The sequence below is a fragment of the Dermacentor silvarum genome, chromosome 6 (assembly GCF_013339745.2).
Source record: "Dermacentor silvarum isolate Dsil-2018 chromosome 6, BIME_Dsil_1.4, whole genome shotgun sequence".
Taxonomy (NCBI): domain Eukaryota; kingdom Metazoa; phylum Arthropoda; class Arachnida; order Ixodida; family Ixodidae; genus Dermacentor; species Dermacentor silvarum.
The window spans coordinates 172,655,196-172,671,285 of NC_051159.1; positions in this window are offsets into that span (position 1 = coordinate 172,655,196).

Consider the following 16,090-nt stretch of genomic DNA (forward strand, 5'->3'; position numbering starts at 1 on the left):
GGCAATTGAACAGACCATCCGCAGGCATGTGTAAAAGTAAATTATGCAAATGTGTTGGGCGCACTTTATTACTCGTCTTGTCGTTCGTATGTGGCCAACGCAGCGCATAAAGCTAATCCGGCCGAGCGCCGAGTCAGAGAGATACCAACTTTAATGGCAAGCAGGAGATGTTAGCCTGGCTAATCGTCTTGCATTCAACTCAAGGGGCTATAGGTGATATGTATGGCATACACAGTGATCACATAATCACACAAATAACGCACGCGCTCATGAGCGCACACATACACAATAAAGCTATTCACAAAGTTGCGTTATGGCCTGTGGACCTTAGATACACAAGCACCACTTTCGTAGAGCGCTACACTCAGGTGGTAAGCATTCTGATACCATGAGTACGGATCAGAATGTGCTTGCTAGCCACTTGCGCAAACTTACGTCACCACAGTTTTCTCTTTAAGAGGGACAGGCTTCTCACTCTACTATTGTACAGTAACCCCTCTTGGTTCCGAAAAAGCCATGCCACTGACTCAAGTAATTGGCAAACGAGCTCGCTTTCCCGATTAGTGGCACTCGAAGCCGCAAAGAAAACGTTCGTTTATTAAGTACACTGTTTACATTACTTCAAATGTATATTGGTGATCTGGAATACGTACTTATATAGCCAGGCCTTGCAGTACTCCCTGTTTTACATTTGTCCGGCATAATATGGGGATAACTTGCTGAGGATTTATTGATTTCTTATTATCAATGAAATTGGAAACGTTTATAAATATTAATATAGGTAGGTTCTTTACAAGGAATATCTCTTTCTTGCAAGTACGTGCACCAATTTCTTACTCACAGCCATGAACACCAGATTAATATCCGTAACCTAGGTTCAGGCCCTTGAACCTTGCGAACACGTGCATGTAACGCTATTTCTCGGGAGATCGACCAAGAATGGCTTCTTTCTTTAACATCGCCTGGTGTGATCCAGATGAAGTGAGTTTGGTAAGTAAGTATTCTCAGGCTAATTAGAATGAAACTACACGTGCTGTATCGTACTATATTGTTCGTCTCACAAGCCTCTTAATCTGAATATTCAATAAAACTACATATACCAAATGGGATAAAAAAACACGAAGCATATAATAGCTCATATTATCAGATGTGATGAAACTTGAACGTATTCACAAAAAAAAAAAAACTTCTTCTGCTATAACTGCGTAGGGACATGTTACAGACACCCGTGATGCTGGACGAAGGCGGTTGGTCAATGGAGAAGACCTATACGAACAGAATAGTTTTGTCAGTTCGGCTCCAGCTTTTCTGCGACAATCGCAGCTCACATACGTGCTCCGATTCTATCAACCTGCTTTACAAAACCATAGTCTAGAAACACAAAGCCGGGAAACAGCGACTTATATCACGTAGATCTTGTGCATACAAAGAAATGAGAGAAAGCTAGACTTCCTACTTCACTTCGTGTCTTTAACCTAGAAAAATGGACGGGAAACTTCAACGGGAACGCCATCTTGGACCTCACAAATATCCTGAATTAATGCAACTCCGCGCAAACACTCCGCTGTACTAGTTTCCGGAAAACGTTTGGAAACGTGCTCGCATGACTCGAAACCGGATTTTCAGTGAGATCGAGGGCGCCACCAACGGAGGCAAATGAAATAGAAGTACAACTGATTACTGAGCGGCTTGCGTTTGCATTTGAAAAAAAAAAAAACACTATACGCAAACTTTCCAAAAATTTTATCACGGTTTCGCGACAGTTCCGAAATCTGTTTCATGTTTCCAGTGTTAAGTGTGCTGGGACCGTGAACATTGTCATGCCAAAGCAGTGAATTGACGCGTTGGTGCGGGAAAGAGTAAAAAAAAAAATAATGCGACAAACGAGTTTCTTTAGGATAAAAAGTCATGGAAAAGTTTATTACGCTTAGCACTGCAAAACAAATTACTTAGGCGTAACATAATTGAATTTTAAACACTACAACAGCCTGCAAACAAATTTTTCAGTTTTGCCCTGCTTACTTCTTGCAAGGTGGAAAACTGTGATAATTCTTGGGATTAATGTTTAGACAGATAAAACGGATGAACAGGGGACGAAGAAGAAAGCAGACGTACGCAACCAATCATTTACAACTGAACGTTTAATTCAAAATTAGCCACACTGAGACACAGGTTTGCGTCACTCCGCTGTTTCATTAGTCAGTGTCATTTAATTGTTATGTTGCGATGCACAATCATAAAAAGCATTCGCACTAAAAAAAAAAAAAAAAAAAAAAAAACTGAGGGTATGACACTGTTTTTGGCACAGCTTCGTAAGCTCGGCTATAAAACTTGCTACCGCGCTTCGCAACCACATGCATTGGAAACTGAAGCTTCAAAAGGCTAAAAAACTGCTGATCTGGCTGCGTGAGATGCTGCGAAATGTCTCGGACTGCATGAGCGGGAAGTTCTCTAGTCACCGTAACAGCTGCAGCGCAATTGAAAGTCCTCCCACGGTCGTCACGTGATCTCGAAAGATGCGCGAAGAGCTAAAAAAAAAAATAAATAAAGCGGCAATCAAAACTAAAATACGTCGCTGCTCTCAGCATCGGCGCTACGCAATTCTTGGGTGGAATTTCTCCAGACAGAGTCATAGGCTGGCTTGAATTTATTTTCGTTAAAAAAGGAGCACTCTATGGGGGACCGAGCTGGTATTTGAAAACGATCCGCGCTTGCCGAAAGTGCTGACATTTGGCTATTTCGTCACGTCCTTGCTGGAGAAATCTGGTGTCTTGCGTGGAAGGATGCTAAGTTCAACAACTTTTGCGGATGTCTTAAAACTCGTAAGCAAGAGACGCACTTTTCCTTTTTATTCTACTGTGCACTCGCCTTGTTTATTGGATATTGTGTACGTGACTGCGGCATTGCGTGTTGCAAGAAGTTAATCATAACTGAATACTTCTTTCTTCTGTGTCATGATTCTTTGCATGATTAAGGAACTTTGTTTTTGAGCTGTGCTAGGATTCTGGAAAATGCTCGACACCACTGAGACTCCTTAGCAAGAAAAATTCTGAGAATCTTTGGTTTATTAAGTCAGATATAATAACTTGTTCCGCTTGCGCAAGTAAACCTAGATATAATCACGCCAGACGCAAAGTATCTGCCACTCTTGCAATAGGCATAAAAAAAGGAAATCAAAACACTACTGCGGGCAGTTATCTAAATTGCACAGAGATTGACAATTGTTAGTACTCGCCTAAAAATATTCCATTCCATTATAGTACGTACGTGCCTATAACTGCTGACAAACACGGATAAAGGATATAGCCGTCATCATCATCATCATCAGCCTATATTTTATGTCCACTGCAGGACGAAGGCCTCTCCCTGCGATCTCCAATTACCCCTGTCTTGCGCTAGCCTATTCCAACTTGCGCCTGCAAATTTCCTAACTTCATCATCCCATCTGGTTTTCTGCCGACCTCGACTGCGCTTCCCTTCTCTTGGTATCCATTCTGTAACCCTAATGGTCCACCGGGTATCCATCCTACGCATTCCATGGCCTGCCCAGCTCCATTTCTACCGCTTAATGTCAACTAGAATATCGGCTATCCCCGTTTGTTCTCTGATCCACACCGCTCTCCTCCTGTCTCTTAACGTTAGTCCTAAGATTTCTTGCGCTTAATGTCAACTAGAATATATACTAGAAGGATATAGTAGCAACATGGATATAGGGTAATATCATCATGTAGCGTACTAACTTCTTGTTCTTTTTCTCCATGCTCACGCGCTGTAGTAATAGACATGGGCTTACCAACAAAACCAGGGATGCCCTTGTGACGTCATGTTCGACCCATATAGTGCCGTATTATTCAGACTTTAATCGAGAGCTAAGCCTTAAAAGCAGTCGCCCGCAGGAAAGTGCTTGTAGTGTTCGAGGCAGCCTTGTATACGACCAACGTTTGGTCTGTGCGCCGTCTGTTATCATTGGCCTCGGAGTCTTGTGAGCGCGAGCTCTCATCAAGCAACCTTCCTGCTTCTTATAGGGCGAATAACAAAAAAAAAAAAAAACGACAAAAGAACAACAACGAAACAGCACACAAAGGCACAAAGAAAATGACTCATGGATGTACTTCGCCCACGAAGAGCTGTGCTATCGAGAGAAGACGCATCGATTAATCTTGTCGGTATTCCGCCGTCGCGACGTAGCTTTTGCGTCCTTCAGCAAGGGTTCCTACGCTTTGTGTTGCTGTGTTTTGATTGTTTTCTCTAAATATTTACGAGAGACTCTGCTTCTTGCCAAAACGTGAATAAAAATAAAATGCACAAAGCTTCTCATTTTATTCCAACAACTTCGAATTACGAATACATTTTATGAATGAAATATTTAGCTTCTTTCATTTTTGTGAAAGATGTGCTGGATCTTTGGGACTTGTTTTGCGAGCTTCATCTGTTTTTTAAACCTGCTTCATCTAGTCACTCTTGGCAGATTAACACCAGAAAAGAACGAGATATGTTCCCACACCATTGCGATCTCGTGAGTTCGTTTTTCACCAGTTCTATCTTGCGCATTACTTTTCCTCAGATTTGTTCTCCATGCGCCTTACACAGAGAGCTCCACGCAGGCGCTTATAAAACGAGTAATTAACTGGGCGAGGTGGTACTTATCCATTCAACGCAAGGCGTGTGAAACGAAGGATTACTAGGTAGAGGAGAAGAAAAGGACGCATGCGCCGTGTAACAGCTGAGTGTTTACTAAAGATCTAAATACAGAAAAAAATGTATGTGTGCGCCATCAAGACGTCATCCACCCATCAGATTCCTATTACACTGGCTTCCTATTACTCCATTAGTGGAGCAGCGAGCCAGGCCCACACTTTAAACATCGTTCTATAAATAAGCACATTTTCACATGTTTACATGCAAGCTGGCAAACTTCCTCCTTAGTGATGGTAATTTGCTCTTAGTAATGCTAACGTTAGCCAAGAGGTAATTTGAAGTCTCTCAAGTGTACATGAGCAGGAGTAAACTTTACAGGAGCTCACATTACCTAGCTAGCAGCGGTGCCAGTTGTCACGTTACAGCAGGTGTAACATGACGCCCGGTATCAGCCAAATGTATGTACTGCCCTTGAAAATTTTAGTAACATCAATGCTTCATGCCTGTATTTTTATACCTGGCGAGAAAGAATTGAAACATCCTAACGCAACTAAAAGAACCGGGACAACGATTGCGGTATATGCTTTTTATGCTTTGTCTTTAGCAAAGAGCGCCGCTTACCTATAAAAATGGGAGAATGTGGGAATTTATATAATTTTATGTTACCGTATTTAAAGTGCACAATAAAGAAAGAATACCGGCAAAATAATACGGCCTTTGCCCTCGCGCCCACGTGCTTGCACGCCATAAATCGCCAAAACAGGGGATACTCAATCACGCTTACTCACTAATATATTTTTCTTTCTTTCTTTCAAACGTTCTTTCTTCTTATTTATTTATTTATTTATTTATTTATTTATTTATTTATTTATTTATTTATTTATTTATTTATTTATTTATTTATTTATTTATTTATTTATTTATTTATTTATTTATTTATTTAAGATATACTGCAGCCCGAGGAACATGCAAGTTAGCGTGTGACGACATACAAAAGAACACGCTGCAAAACAAGTTTCAAAGACATGTCTAAGCAATCAAAAATGTACTCAGGTACAATCCATGTGCACTCACACTTCATGCGAACGCATTTACGCTGCTACTTGCACCCATGTACACTCGCCAACAATCACTCGCACTCATGCACAAGCTCATTTACACTCACCGGTACCCACAAAGCCTCACACTCACCAGCGCTTACTCGCGTTCATGTTCACACCAACTCATACACGCCGAAAGTCACTAAGATTCATACTCACCTTCATTTAAACTCACTGTCTCCTACTTTCGCTAATGCTCACGTTAAACGCCACTTGCTCCTATTCACACCACGTCTAGTCACACCTTTTGCCACTCCCTAACACTCTATGCTACGTCTATGAAAATAGCGTGAGCATGTTTGAGACAGTTTACTCATGAACCATTATGCTGACCTATGTTTGCACGGCAGGCCTCGACACCCGCACCACCACTCCAATAATGTGATTTGCCAGAGAGAGACAGGGAGAATGTTAGAGAGTTGGTGGCGAGGTATCCGAAAGCCACCGCCTATCCCAAAGCCTGCACAAGGCTTGACAGTTACGAGCATCTGTATGTAGACGCACGAAGTAGCAATAAGTCAATCAGTGAGAATGAGGATATGAGATATTGATGGAGATTATGATGTTGACAACGTGCATGGTGCGAAATAATTGAGGCGGGAACGATGATGATGGTGCCGCCCTGTAGAAGTACAGTACAATTAAAATGAAATGCGATTTTTATTGTTGCATTCATATATACGTACATATCAGTCTGCATGGTAAGCCTAAGCACAGAATTCTTGGTCGTTGATCCCCCATTTGGCGAAGCATCTTCTGTTGGGAAGCCGCACAGCAATACTGAAACGCATTCTCTCGACATAGCAGAGAAAATTATAGTAAGTACTAAGTTATACCAGCACAAGGGAGATGGTGAAAGCCGTCGTACTGTATTAAATATAGGAAAGCTGCCAATAATGATGATAATGACCCTTTATAGCCTTCCGCAGGGTTTGTTTTCTGCATTCGTTTTCACTTTCTGCAAAGTCGTGCATGGTTGTCCGGCCGATATCAGGTGCAGGCCGACATCAGGTAGAAGCAAACTATTCCTATGGTCCTTCCAAGTCCAAGGCCTGGTTGAATCAGGAAGCAGTAAAATTAAATAATAAACACAAACACATTCGCAAGCGATATATGCTTGTCGGATTATACGCTAATGACTTTAACAAGCCAGGAGTGAACGTAAGACCTTCCGTAGTCACGTTGTGTGCCCCATCAAAAGGTCACGACTACATTGGAAAGCAGTACAAAAATAAAAAAATAAAACAATAGACGCGGAGCGTAAGGACAGACTTTAGTTATTCTTGGGTCTAGTGATAGCTGGTTTCGTCGAAGTTTCTTTTTCTGCAACGATAAGAGAGAAAGAACTAGAGAGAAATAACTTCATTGGGGACAAATAGGGTTAAGGGGGCCGGAAGGTGGGTCCTCACTCCAGGATTCCAGTGACCACCGCCACGCGCCGTGCCTGGTCAGTCTCCAGGTCAGTTCGGGCGAAGATGGCTGCCCAAGGCTTCCTAAAGGAATTTTGCAACAATAAAGATCCCCCCAAATCACCGCAAGGCCACACAGACGAAGATATGCACCATTTAATTACCGAGTACCCAAGACATGAAATGGCAAGGCGAACACTGACGGAAGATTCAACGTTATCAACTAGTCCACCATTCATCCTGACAAAATTATTTGGCCATGGCAAACATAGGGTTGCAGAGATAAGCGCTTGACTCATTTAATGTTTTCGTAGACATATTTTAGATTTATATTAAATCCTCATGGTCCTATAATATAAAATTTGCAATGCTGCACATGATATGTGTCCTATAAGTGTAAGGTTTTAATATGTTGTAGTTATTTGGTGTGCTATATGAATATATGTTTATACGTGCGCTCGATCCTTCACTCGGCGTGCCAGCAGGAAAACATTACAAGTTTTCAATAAAAAGCCTCTCTCTACCTCTTTAGTATGCAAAGTTGTGAACTGTTCTCTGCTTGCTTCTCGGACAATTTATAGTATTTTATTTATTAATGGAGCTTTACATCTGCGTGTTCAGTATATTTTGTGGACTTCCTGGACTTGTGTGCAGAACATTGTATGTGCTCGTGGTCTGGAGCTGTATTCTGTGACTTAATTTTGTTTGCCATGAAACGAGGAGCAGTTGGTGTCAGGACGTCTATCACAACGCGTATCACAAACGTGTATTATCTGAGGCCACAACCTAAGGCAGCAACTATGCAAATGAATTTCGCATGAGGTCGTGGGTTCGATTGACGGTCGCAGTGGCCGTGTTTCGATGTGGGCGAAATTCAAAAGCGCTCAAGCATTTATATTTAGGTGCACGTCGAAGAATCTCGGTTGTCAAAAATTCATCCGGAGCCCGCTATTACGTCGTACCTCATACCCATTCTGGAGTGACGTTGAACGCCGCAATTTAACTAATAGAGCTAAATAGTTACATTTATATACTGCTTTTTATATACTCACTGCTTTGTTGTCATAAATAACAGTATAAAAATTAGGGATGATCATTTCAAAGTATACTGGAAGGCATAACTGGTCCCTTCTAACTACGTTCATTTAGAAGTATTTTTGCACCCTTATCACATTAATTTTTGCAAGGGTGACCAATCTCTAGTGAGTTGCCGTGCGGAGTACTCCCGTTTGCTGCATCACAAAAAAAGAGTTACGTTTCATTTGTGCCATCTCCTTTCTCTCCTTTTTAATACATGACATTTGAGAGAAGCAGGTGCCTCTCATTGGCATAGGCTAATCGTGTTCAAGCAAATTCACATGCTGAATAAATATTTAGTTAATTATTTTACATAAATAATAATAAAAAAATAGACAAGAACAATACGGTGGCCGGCATGGACAAAACCAAGGCCACGGTACTGAAGTCTTCACACACTCAGCACCTTGTCATATAAATGCACTAAAGACAGCTCGCTGTCGTCTTTTCTCTCGAAACCTTTCACCATTGCAAATAATAACTTTAACACAATTTCCTTGCTCATATTGATCTCTCCTCTCTTTTTCCGGCATAAACCATTACGACCTTTTAATGGAGCTGGCGGTGGCAGCTGGGACATCCCGTTGCTCGCTTCCATGCCTCATCACGCCTGAGTTCACTACCACCGGCTGCGATTTCGCGTCAATGAATCCACGTCGCGTTTGCCTTAGTATTTTGTTCTTCTTTTTTTCTTCTTCTTCTAAGCACTATGTTCAATACTCTCCAGTTTTATGTCAGCACTCCAGGTTGCCGATAGACTCCATCAGGTCCCTCTGAGTTCAGGCAGAAACATCGCTTCTACTCTCACGAATGCAGTAGATCACTTTTTTTTTCTTGCGCTGAATTTTGTCTCTCCATCAACCAATTTCTTTTTTTTTTGCCCCTTCATTAACATCAAAGGAAATAAAGGCATATTTTTATTGTATAGCGGCGCCGGGTAGTCCCGCTCGATATTATTACGTTAAAAAGAACTATCATTGAGCTTCTCCTTTACTAAGACACACTCGCAACTGGGAAAAGTACGGAGAATATTTACCTCATAAAGGCGAAGCACTGGCTATGCCCTACATTCACAGAGTTATTGACGCCTCAGGCCGACTACTTGGGGAGCTATTGAGTTGCCGATCGGAGCAAGCTTCCCTGTATACCTGGCGATGCCTCCCGTTAGAGGGACCCAGTCGCATCACGGAAGAAGAATGGAGCTCTGCCATCCAGAGCTCAGAACTTTCACGGCAAACTTTGGGCTGTCCATAGAGCCCACGATGCGGTGGTTAAGCTCGGCCTACCCATCCCCACGTGGGAGCGGCCCGCAGCTCTTCCCTAGGGCAGGGCTTCTCAGGACCTTGTCCATAAAGTTCTTTGTCTGTCTGTCTATGCATTACTGTGGTCTTTAACTGCGCGTATTTCTCCCAATAACGCGGGCCGACTTGGAACGTTCTTCTTGCCTGATGTTCTTTCACAAGATCTGTGCCCATATTCAGCAAACCATTCTTACACTGCTTTTGAGAGCAATTGCCGACAACGATGGCGATGTGTACGTATCATTAGAAAAAAAGGGCCGGTCAATTAAAAACAACACTCACAAAGTAAAAGCTTCGAGGTTTCGGGGCCCGTTGTTTATGCTCAGTGATGCTCTTTATTTCTGGATTTTACAATATTTTCCCGGTCATCAAGATCATCAACCAAAGTAAATCATCGTAGAAGTAAACATTCTACCTTGGCTCTCCAGTCATCCCGTTCCTTCAATATCGTAACCTCTTCATGACCTACGAGTTTTCTTGCCAGTGAAATCAGTATGACTTCAAGCCGCTTGTGTCTAGGCTACAAATTTTTTCGACATCCGCTTTGTCAGTCACTGGTTATTTGTTTAACACATAAGGTGTCCTGCAGCGCCCATTTCTTTCTCTAAAAGCTTCGGTGGCTCTGCGCTTTGTAGACTGTTGCACTTTGCTTATCTCTCTTAAAGGTACGCCTATAATTCCGGCTTTCCTTTGCACCGCACTTGTATATTTGTATCCTTTTATGCGACAGAAGTTTGTAATTAAAAACTGGGTTGGCTGTGCCCCCCCCCCACCCCTTTTTTTTCCGTTACGAAGTTGTCGACTCATTAAAGGGACGGCCAGTACAATCGAGAACTATGCGATGTGGAAATAGCGCTGACGGGAGGTTTGCTATTTCGTCACATCCACTGGCGATGGCTTCGCCATTGAACGTATACTGAAATTGGCATCAGCACGAATGCGTTACCAAATGTCATCGACAAGCCTTTCGAAATACCAATAGTACCGCGGCTTATATAGAGACAGGTCATCGTGCCCACTACACGTTATATGAGGCCGCAAGTACTGTCGAAACTGCATCTTTTTCTATTCGTTCTCTGATGTTTTATATTAGGGTTACATGATCCGATACGGAACCTCATTTCTTCAGGTACAACGTACGCTACGGAAAACAAACCAGAAAGTTCCCTAGCACTACGAGCAATATTTTGGAAGCAAAGAAAATAAAACCGTGCCCTTCCGACCAGTGCGTCGCGGGTATATTTACCCACTATGCAATATTGAACAGATTCGGTGCACTTCATTAAATAACACACCACCTCGCCATGAGAGAAAAATATTGCAATTGAGGCCAGTAATAGAGAAAGAAACAAGCCCCATGTTGGGAAAGTTGATGACGAGTTTATTTATAACCTCACCCGCTAGCTACTATATGTTGTTGCAGGTCTAACCGAGGGACCTCGGTGTTTGCCCTGTGGCGACCATGATCGATGGTCGTGCCGCCCACTCCAGTACATTTTGGGCAGTGGGACGATCCGCCAAGTGGACAGCCGACGACTACTGTCGGTAATTAATTGCTTTCTCATTCTTTTCTGATCGCGTTGCCGATGACTTGGCGTTTCTATAGCGATGCGCTAACCAAAACAAACAGTTTTGTCCCCCCAACATGTCGACGATGAAAGGCAACCTTTCTTTCCAAATGTACATAATAGGTTCAAAAAGTTATGAAGCAAACGTGCTCACGTAGTAAAAACAAAAACAAAAACAAAAACAACTAAATAATGTTTTCCAACATTTCTGTACAAAATGATCGCTAGTTATGCGACCTACCACTTTACTGCAAGCACTATGCATGCTATAGTGGTAGGTGCTGTAGGCTTTAACGACAACATCTTCATACGTCTTCTTTCGCTAAGAATGGAATGTCTTCTCTAACTAATCTCCCACAAGCACGTTGGATTAAGCCTAAAATGATAATATGTATCGGTGAAAAATTGTTTCACACAAAGCCCTTCCTTCCGATCGAAGGCGTGCTTTTGGGCTCAATCATCATACAGGTTTGCCTCGTTATAGTGGAGGATTCATGACCATTGTCGCTACTGAAGTGTGCTTTTATCTACTGATGTTATACGAAATTCCTTGCACCCTAGCAGAGAAATGCTTTTGGGCAGCTCAATTTTCGGAGGAGCTGTTTGAAAGAAACTTACTGATCAGCAGATGCGAAAGAGAGTGTTTGGCCTGCCAACGCAGTCATCATACTGAACAACATAGAAGTTCACAGGAAAGAGAGAGAGACAACTTTATTCGTCAGAGTGGGGAGCTAGTTCATGGGCTCCTGCAGGAAGGCCAGATAGCCACCAGGCGATGCGTGACGGTGACCTCTTCAGCTCGCTCCACAGTTGGGAGTTCACAGGAAGCCTGGCTTGAAATACATACCAGTAGTCTAAAATGGAACAATGGTCTAACAAGGACCAGCGGCATTCTTTGTTCGATTACCTAAATTATTTCTTGTTTAGGCATGAGGATAAGACAAGATAGTTCAGTTCAAATAGTCTGGCTCAGCGTAGAACGTAGAGAACAGAGGGAAAGAGAAGTGGTTCCGATTATCGAGGCAATATTCAGGAAATTAAAAGACTTCTCTCGGGGGGCTCTCTGTGGGAAAAAATTAGGGGCTGCTTCACACTAAGTGGTGTCAAGACTGGGCAAACAGTGAAGCTGGTGGCCCTTCCCTAGCTTTAACGTTGCTTTCCTTTGCTTAACTTGGTTTGGCTTGCTTTGACTTGGCTTGGCTTAGCCGACCCCGAGTATCTTCTAAAGGCCACTTTAGAATCCGACGTAGCGTTTACGCGCGAGCGCGCTGGGCATGGGGACACCACGCTAGCGAAGGCGCAGCACTCTATAGTCCGGCGTGAGGCGTGGCCGACGTATGCGGCGTTCGTCGGCGTGCCCCGGCTGCAGCCGGTGTCGAGATAGAGGGGTCGGTTTTCGTGCCGTCAATAATCACGGCTATCCACCAGTCCACCTTGCTGGACGAGACGCGAATGCGGTTCATTCTGGGTGACGAGGCCGGCGCGAAATGCAGCATGTCGCATCTCGACGCCGGCTGTAGCCGGGGCACGCCTACGAACGCCGGATACGTAGGCCGCGCTTCGCGCTGGGAGTGGAATCATGCCGGACATGGATGCTTTGAGTGGCATTGAAGGATAGGGTTTGGAAGGACTGCTCCTAGAAAACCCTCACCGGCGCAGCCAACCAATGTTCAATAAGGTAAAATAAATGGTTTGAGCGCATATAGTGAGGAAAAAGGGGGGGGGGGGGGGGAGGAGGATGACCCGTGAAACCAAGGGACGTATCAGAATGTACATCTGGGCAAGTTAGTTTCTTGCCTCTTGCCTTTGAATGCTTTACACATGCGCCTTCATACGTATGCGCGAAAAACCGCGCATGCGTGTGAAAAACACCGTAGAACACAATAAAAGACACAGTGAGAAACGCAGTAGTCAAGTAAACAGTAAAACAGTAGTCAAGATGCAAGAGACGTATAGCTGACAAAATTCCACAGAGAAAAGTGTGTCGCTTCTTTCTTTCTTTTTTGTTGTTGTAGCGTCATGTTAAATATATTTTACAAGTCATCTTGAAAAGCGTTTTCCATAAAACAAACGAAACAATGGTAGAGAGAAAGCATAACAAGAGCAAGAACATAACACTGCATTCTGCTTTTACTTTACATTTTTTAGGAAAGAAACAGAGAGGTTGGACTGAGGTGTAAGGCTCTAGTTAGCTACTCTTCGCTGGACAAGAAACCAGGGGGTATAATGAGGTGGGAGAGTAAAAAAAAAAAAAAAACAAGGAGGTAGAAGCGCAGTACTGCACAAGCTCATAAACAAAGGCCAATTAAAACCTCTGATATAACCAATTAACAGCCCCATGAACATACTGGTTTTCCAGGTGACAAACTGAAGACGGCACGCAGCAATATGTAAAGATCAGAATGTCTTAAAACATTCGAAACTGGTTCTCAATCACTTCGTTGGACTTTGTTCTGTACGCTTCTGATACAAATCTGAGTGCTTTCTGGTACTGAGGATGCGTCTAGAACACCTGCACATATTACAAGACGCCTGAAATGCAGCGAAAAAAAAAAGATGTTGCGCAATATGAAGTCATTTTATTTACACGTCGGCGTATTGGGCCACAACTGCAATGACTAAAGACCAGATTTTAGGTAAATGTGTATTTTTCCCACGTGCCAGCAGCCTACCTTTTTGGTGTATGAGCACAAATTATGGGTTAAGAAGTGGCTTAACACTGATGTTACAGTGCCTATAAATACATATCTCCGTTGTTTATGCCTATCTACAGTCGAACACGGACATATCGAACACAGATATACCAAATTATTGTCTATAACGAACAGCAGTAAATCCCCTAGAAATGTTTTGTGTACACATTTTAATTTATATATCGAATTACCTATATATCGATTTTGTTTATCTGCTTCAGGTTCGATATATCCGGGTTCAACCGTTTGGCTAGTTGGGATCTTGGCACATGAAAAATGCTTTTTCGAGCACTTCTTTTTTATTGAGATCATCGTTATATGGTCGCTCCATGCGAACGTTCGCCGCTGTGTCGCACCCATCTGTGTCGACGAGGCCGTGTGTCGTATGTTGTAGGTGCGGGGGTGAGGTGTGAAAATGGTGGCTTGCGTATTGACACAAAAGTGGCCTGTCTGCTCAGCAAAGCCCCGTAAAGCGATGGATTTCACCATACGGCAGCTGCCTTTCAAATATGAGAAATAGACGCTACGTTCGTTTCGAGCCATGCAAATGGGCTAGACACATTGAATAGATGAAGCAGGTCGTTATTTGCGAACCGTTTATAGTGCTTATTTCGGCCCCTATAGTGCCTAAATTTGGGCTTATGTACCTGCTATAGGCGCCTCATAATGTTTACATGCTGTTAGGTTTGCTACTCCTGCTTTGATCATAGTTATGCACGTTTTCAGGCAAACAGCTAGCGTAACAATATGCATACATATTATGTTCTTGTACGTATCTTACTTTCCTGAATTGAGTGCCTTTGATCATAGTCATATTAGGCGAAATGTTTGTTTTGCTTTATTGAGCAATCGTCAACGGTGCATTTTGCTCAGCACTCAATCCTTGGCCGGTTCCTTTGCGAATAGTACTTGTCATATTTTAAATGAGGAGCTAGATCACAAGCTGTGCACTGCGTTGAAACAGCGGCAATAGCAAGAGCGCATTTCCGAAACCCGTCACCATCACCTTCACCCAAGCCTGTTTGGAGAGGGAGGTTCAACGTGCGATGACAAAGGGCAGCCTTTCTTTTTTGCTATATTTGCTTTCTTATTTTGCTCATTTTACTATATCTGAGCAGAGACCACTGGAAGCGCAATAAAGAACGACAGAAACGATCCAATCATTCTGGCGACAGCCGGGACCTCTTCAGCGGAAGCAGTCGCCAAAAGTGGAAGACGGGCCAAGAGATCGAGGCGTTTTCTTTGTTGCCCGAGGCTCTCGTTTGAGCGTGTGGGCGCTATCGGGTGTATCCATCAGGAGTACGGGGAGGACCGTCTTGTGAGCGTTTCTTCTGCAGCTCTCCAGACACTTTCCTTTGCTCCAAATTTGCTGAAAAGAATCGCAGGCGACCGGAACGGGGCCACATCGCCGCTTTCATCAGGCCCAGGTGCATGCAGGCGGTGACGTACGCGCATTTGGTAAGGTGGTAACGCGGAATTGGATAAGCTCTTACTCGTCAATGATGGCGCTTCGCTCGATAAGAGACTAATGTTCTTATAGGGTTGCTATCAACGGCAACCTTTAGTGGCAAGCATCAGCATCTTTGCACGTTTCAAGTGCACGTGAAGCGTGAGACATGCTCGCGGACTTCCGATGCCCGTAGACGTTTTTGGGACTTCCTTCTTTTATTCTCTGCCATTAATTATTAGATAAATACTATCATTCCTTAGGTGTTCAAGAGGAAGCGAGACCAATAAAGCGGGAAGTAGGAATATACACGTGGGACCTGACAATTTCTCGCTGAACACTCGGGCCTTTCTGTCATTAGGTAAATTTTTAACGTTAATTCCTGCAGCACTGGATATATATCGTCTCAATTTTATATCAGTATTTAAATGAAACGAAGCCCGCACCGGCATACGCGGTAAAAGGATCTTGTGCTTATTTTCATCACAAAAAGGAGAAACAGATGTTTATGAGCTATACGTAAGCTGCGCTCTTCGAATAAGAGATTCTAATTTTACGGGTGTGTCGATGAATAAAGCTAGAGTGACAGAAAATCAACCCTATGTGGTACGAAAGGAATACCCGAAGGGTACATGTTTGGGCCAGTCTGTACGTTGTTAACAGAATACCTTTTATCCCTTCACGTATACCGTCGACAACCTAGGTCGTGGTCCTATTTGTGCGTGCAGATGATGATAACGATAGATTTGTGGTCATTTACAAGGTAGGCGGACTACAGTGAAACAAGGCCTTCCTTTTATGCATCCGAGCAGGTGAAGCAAAAAATAAGATTGCGATACAAAGACACGGTAGTGACA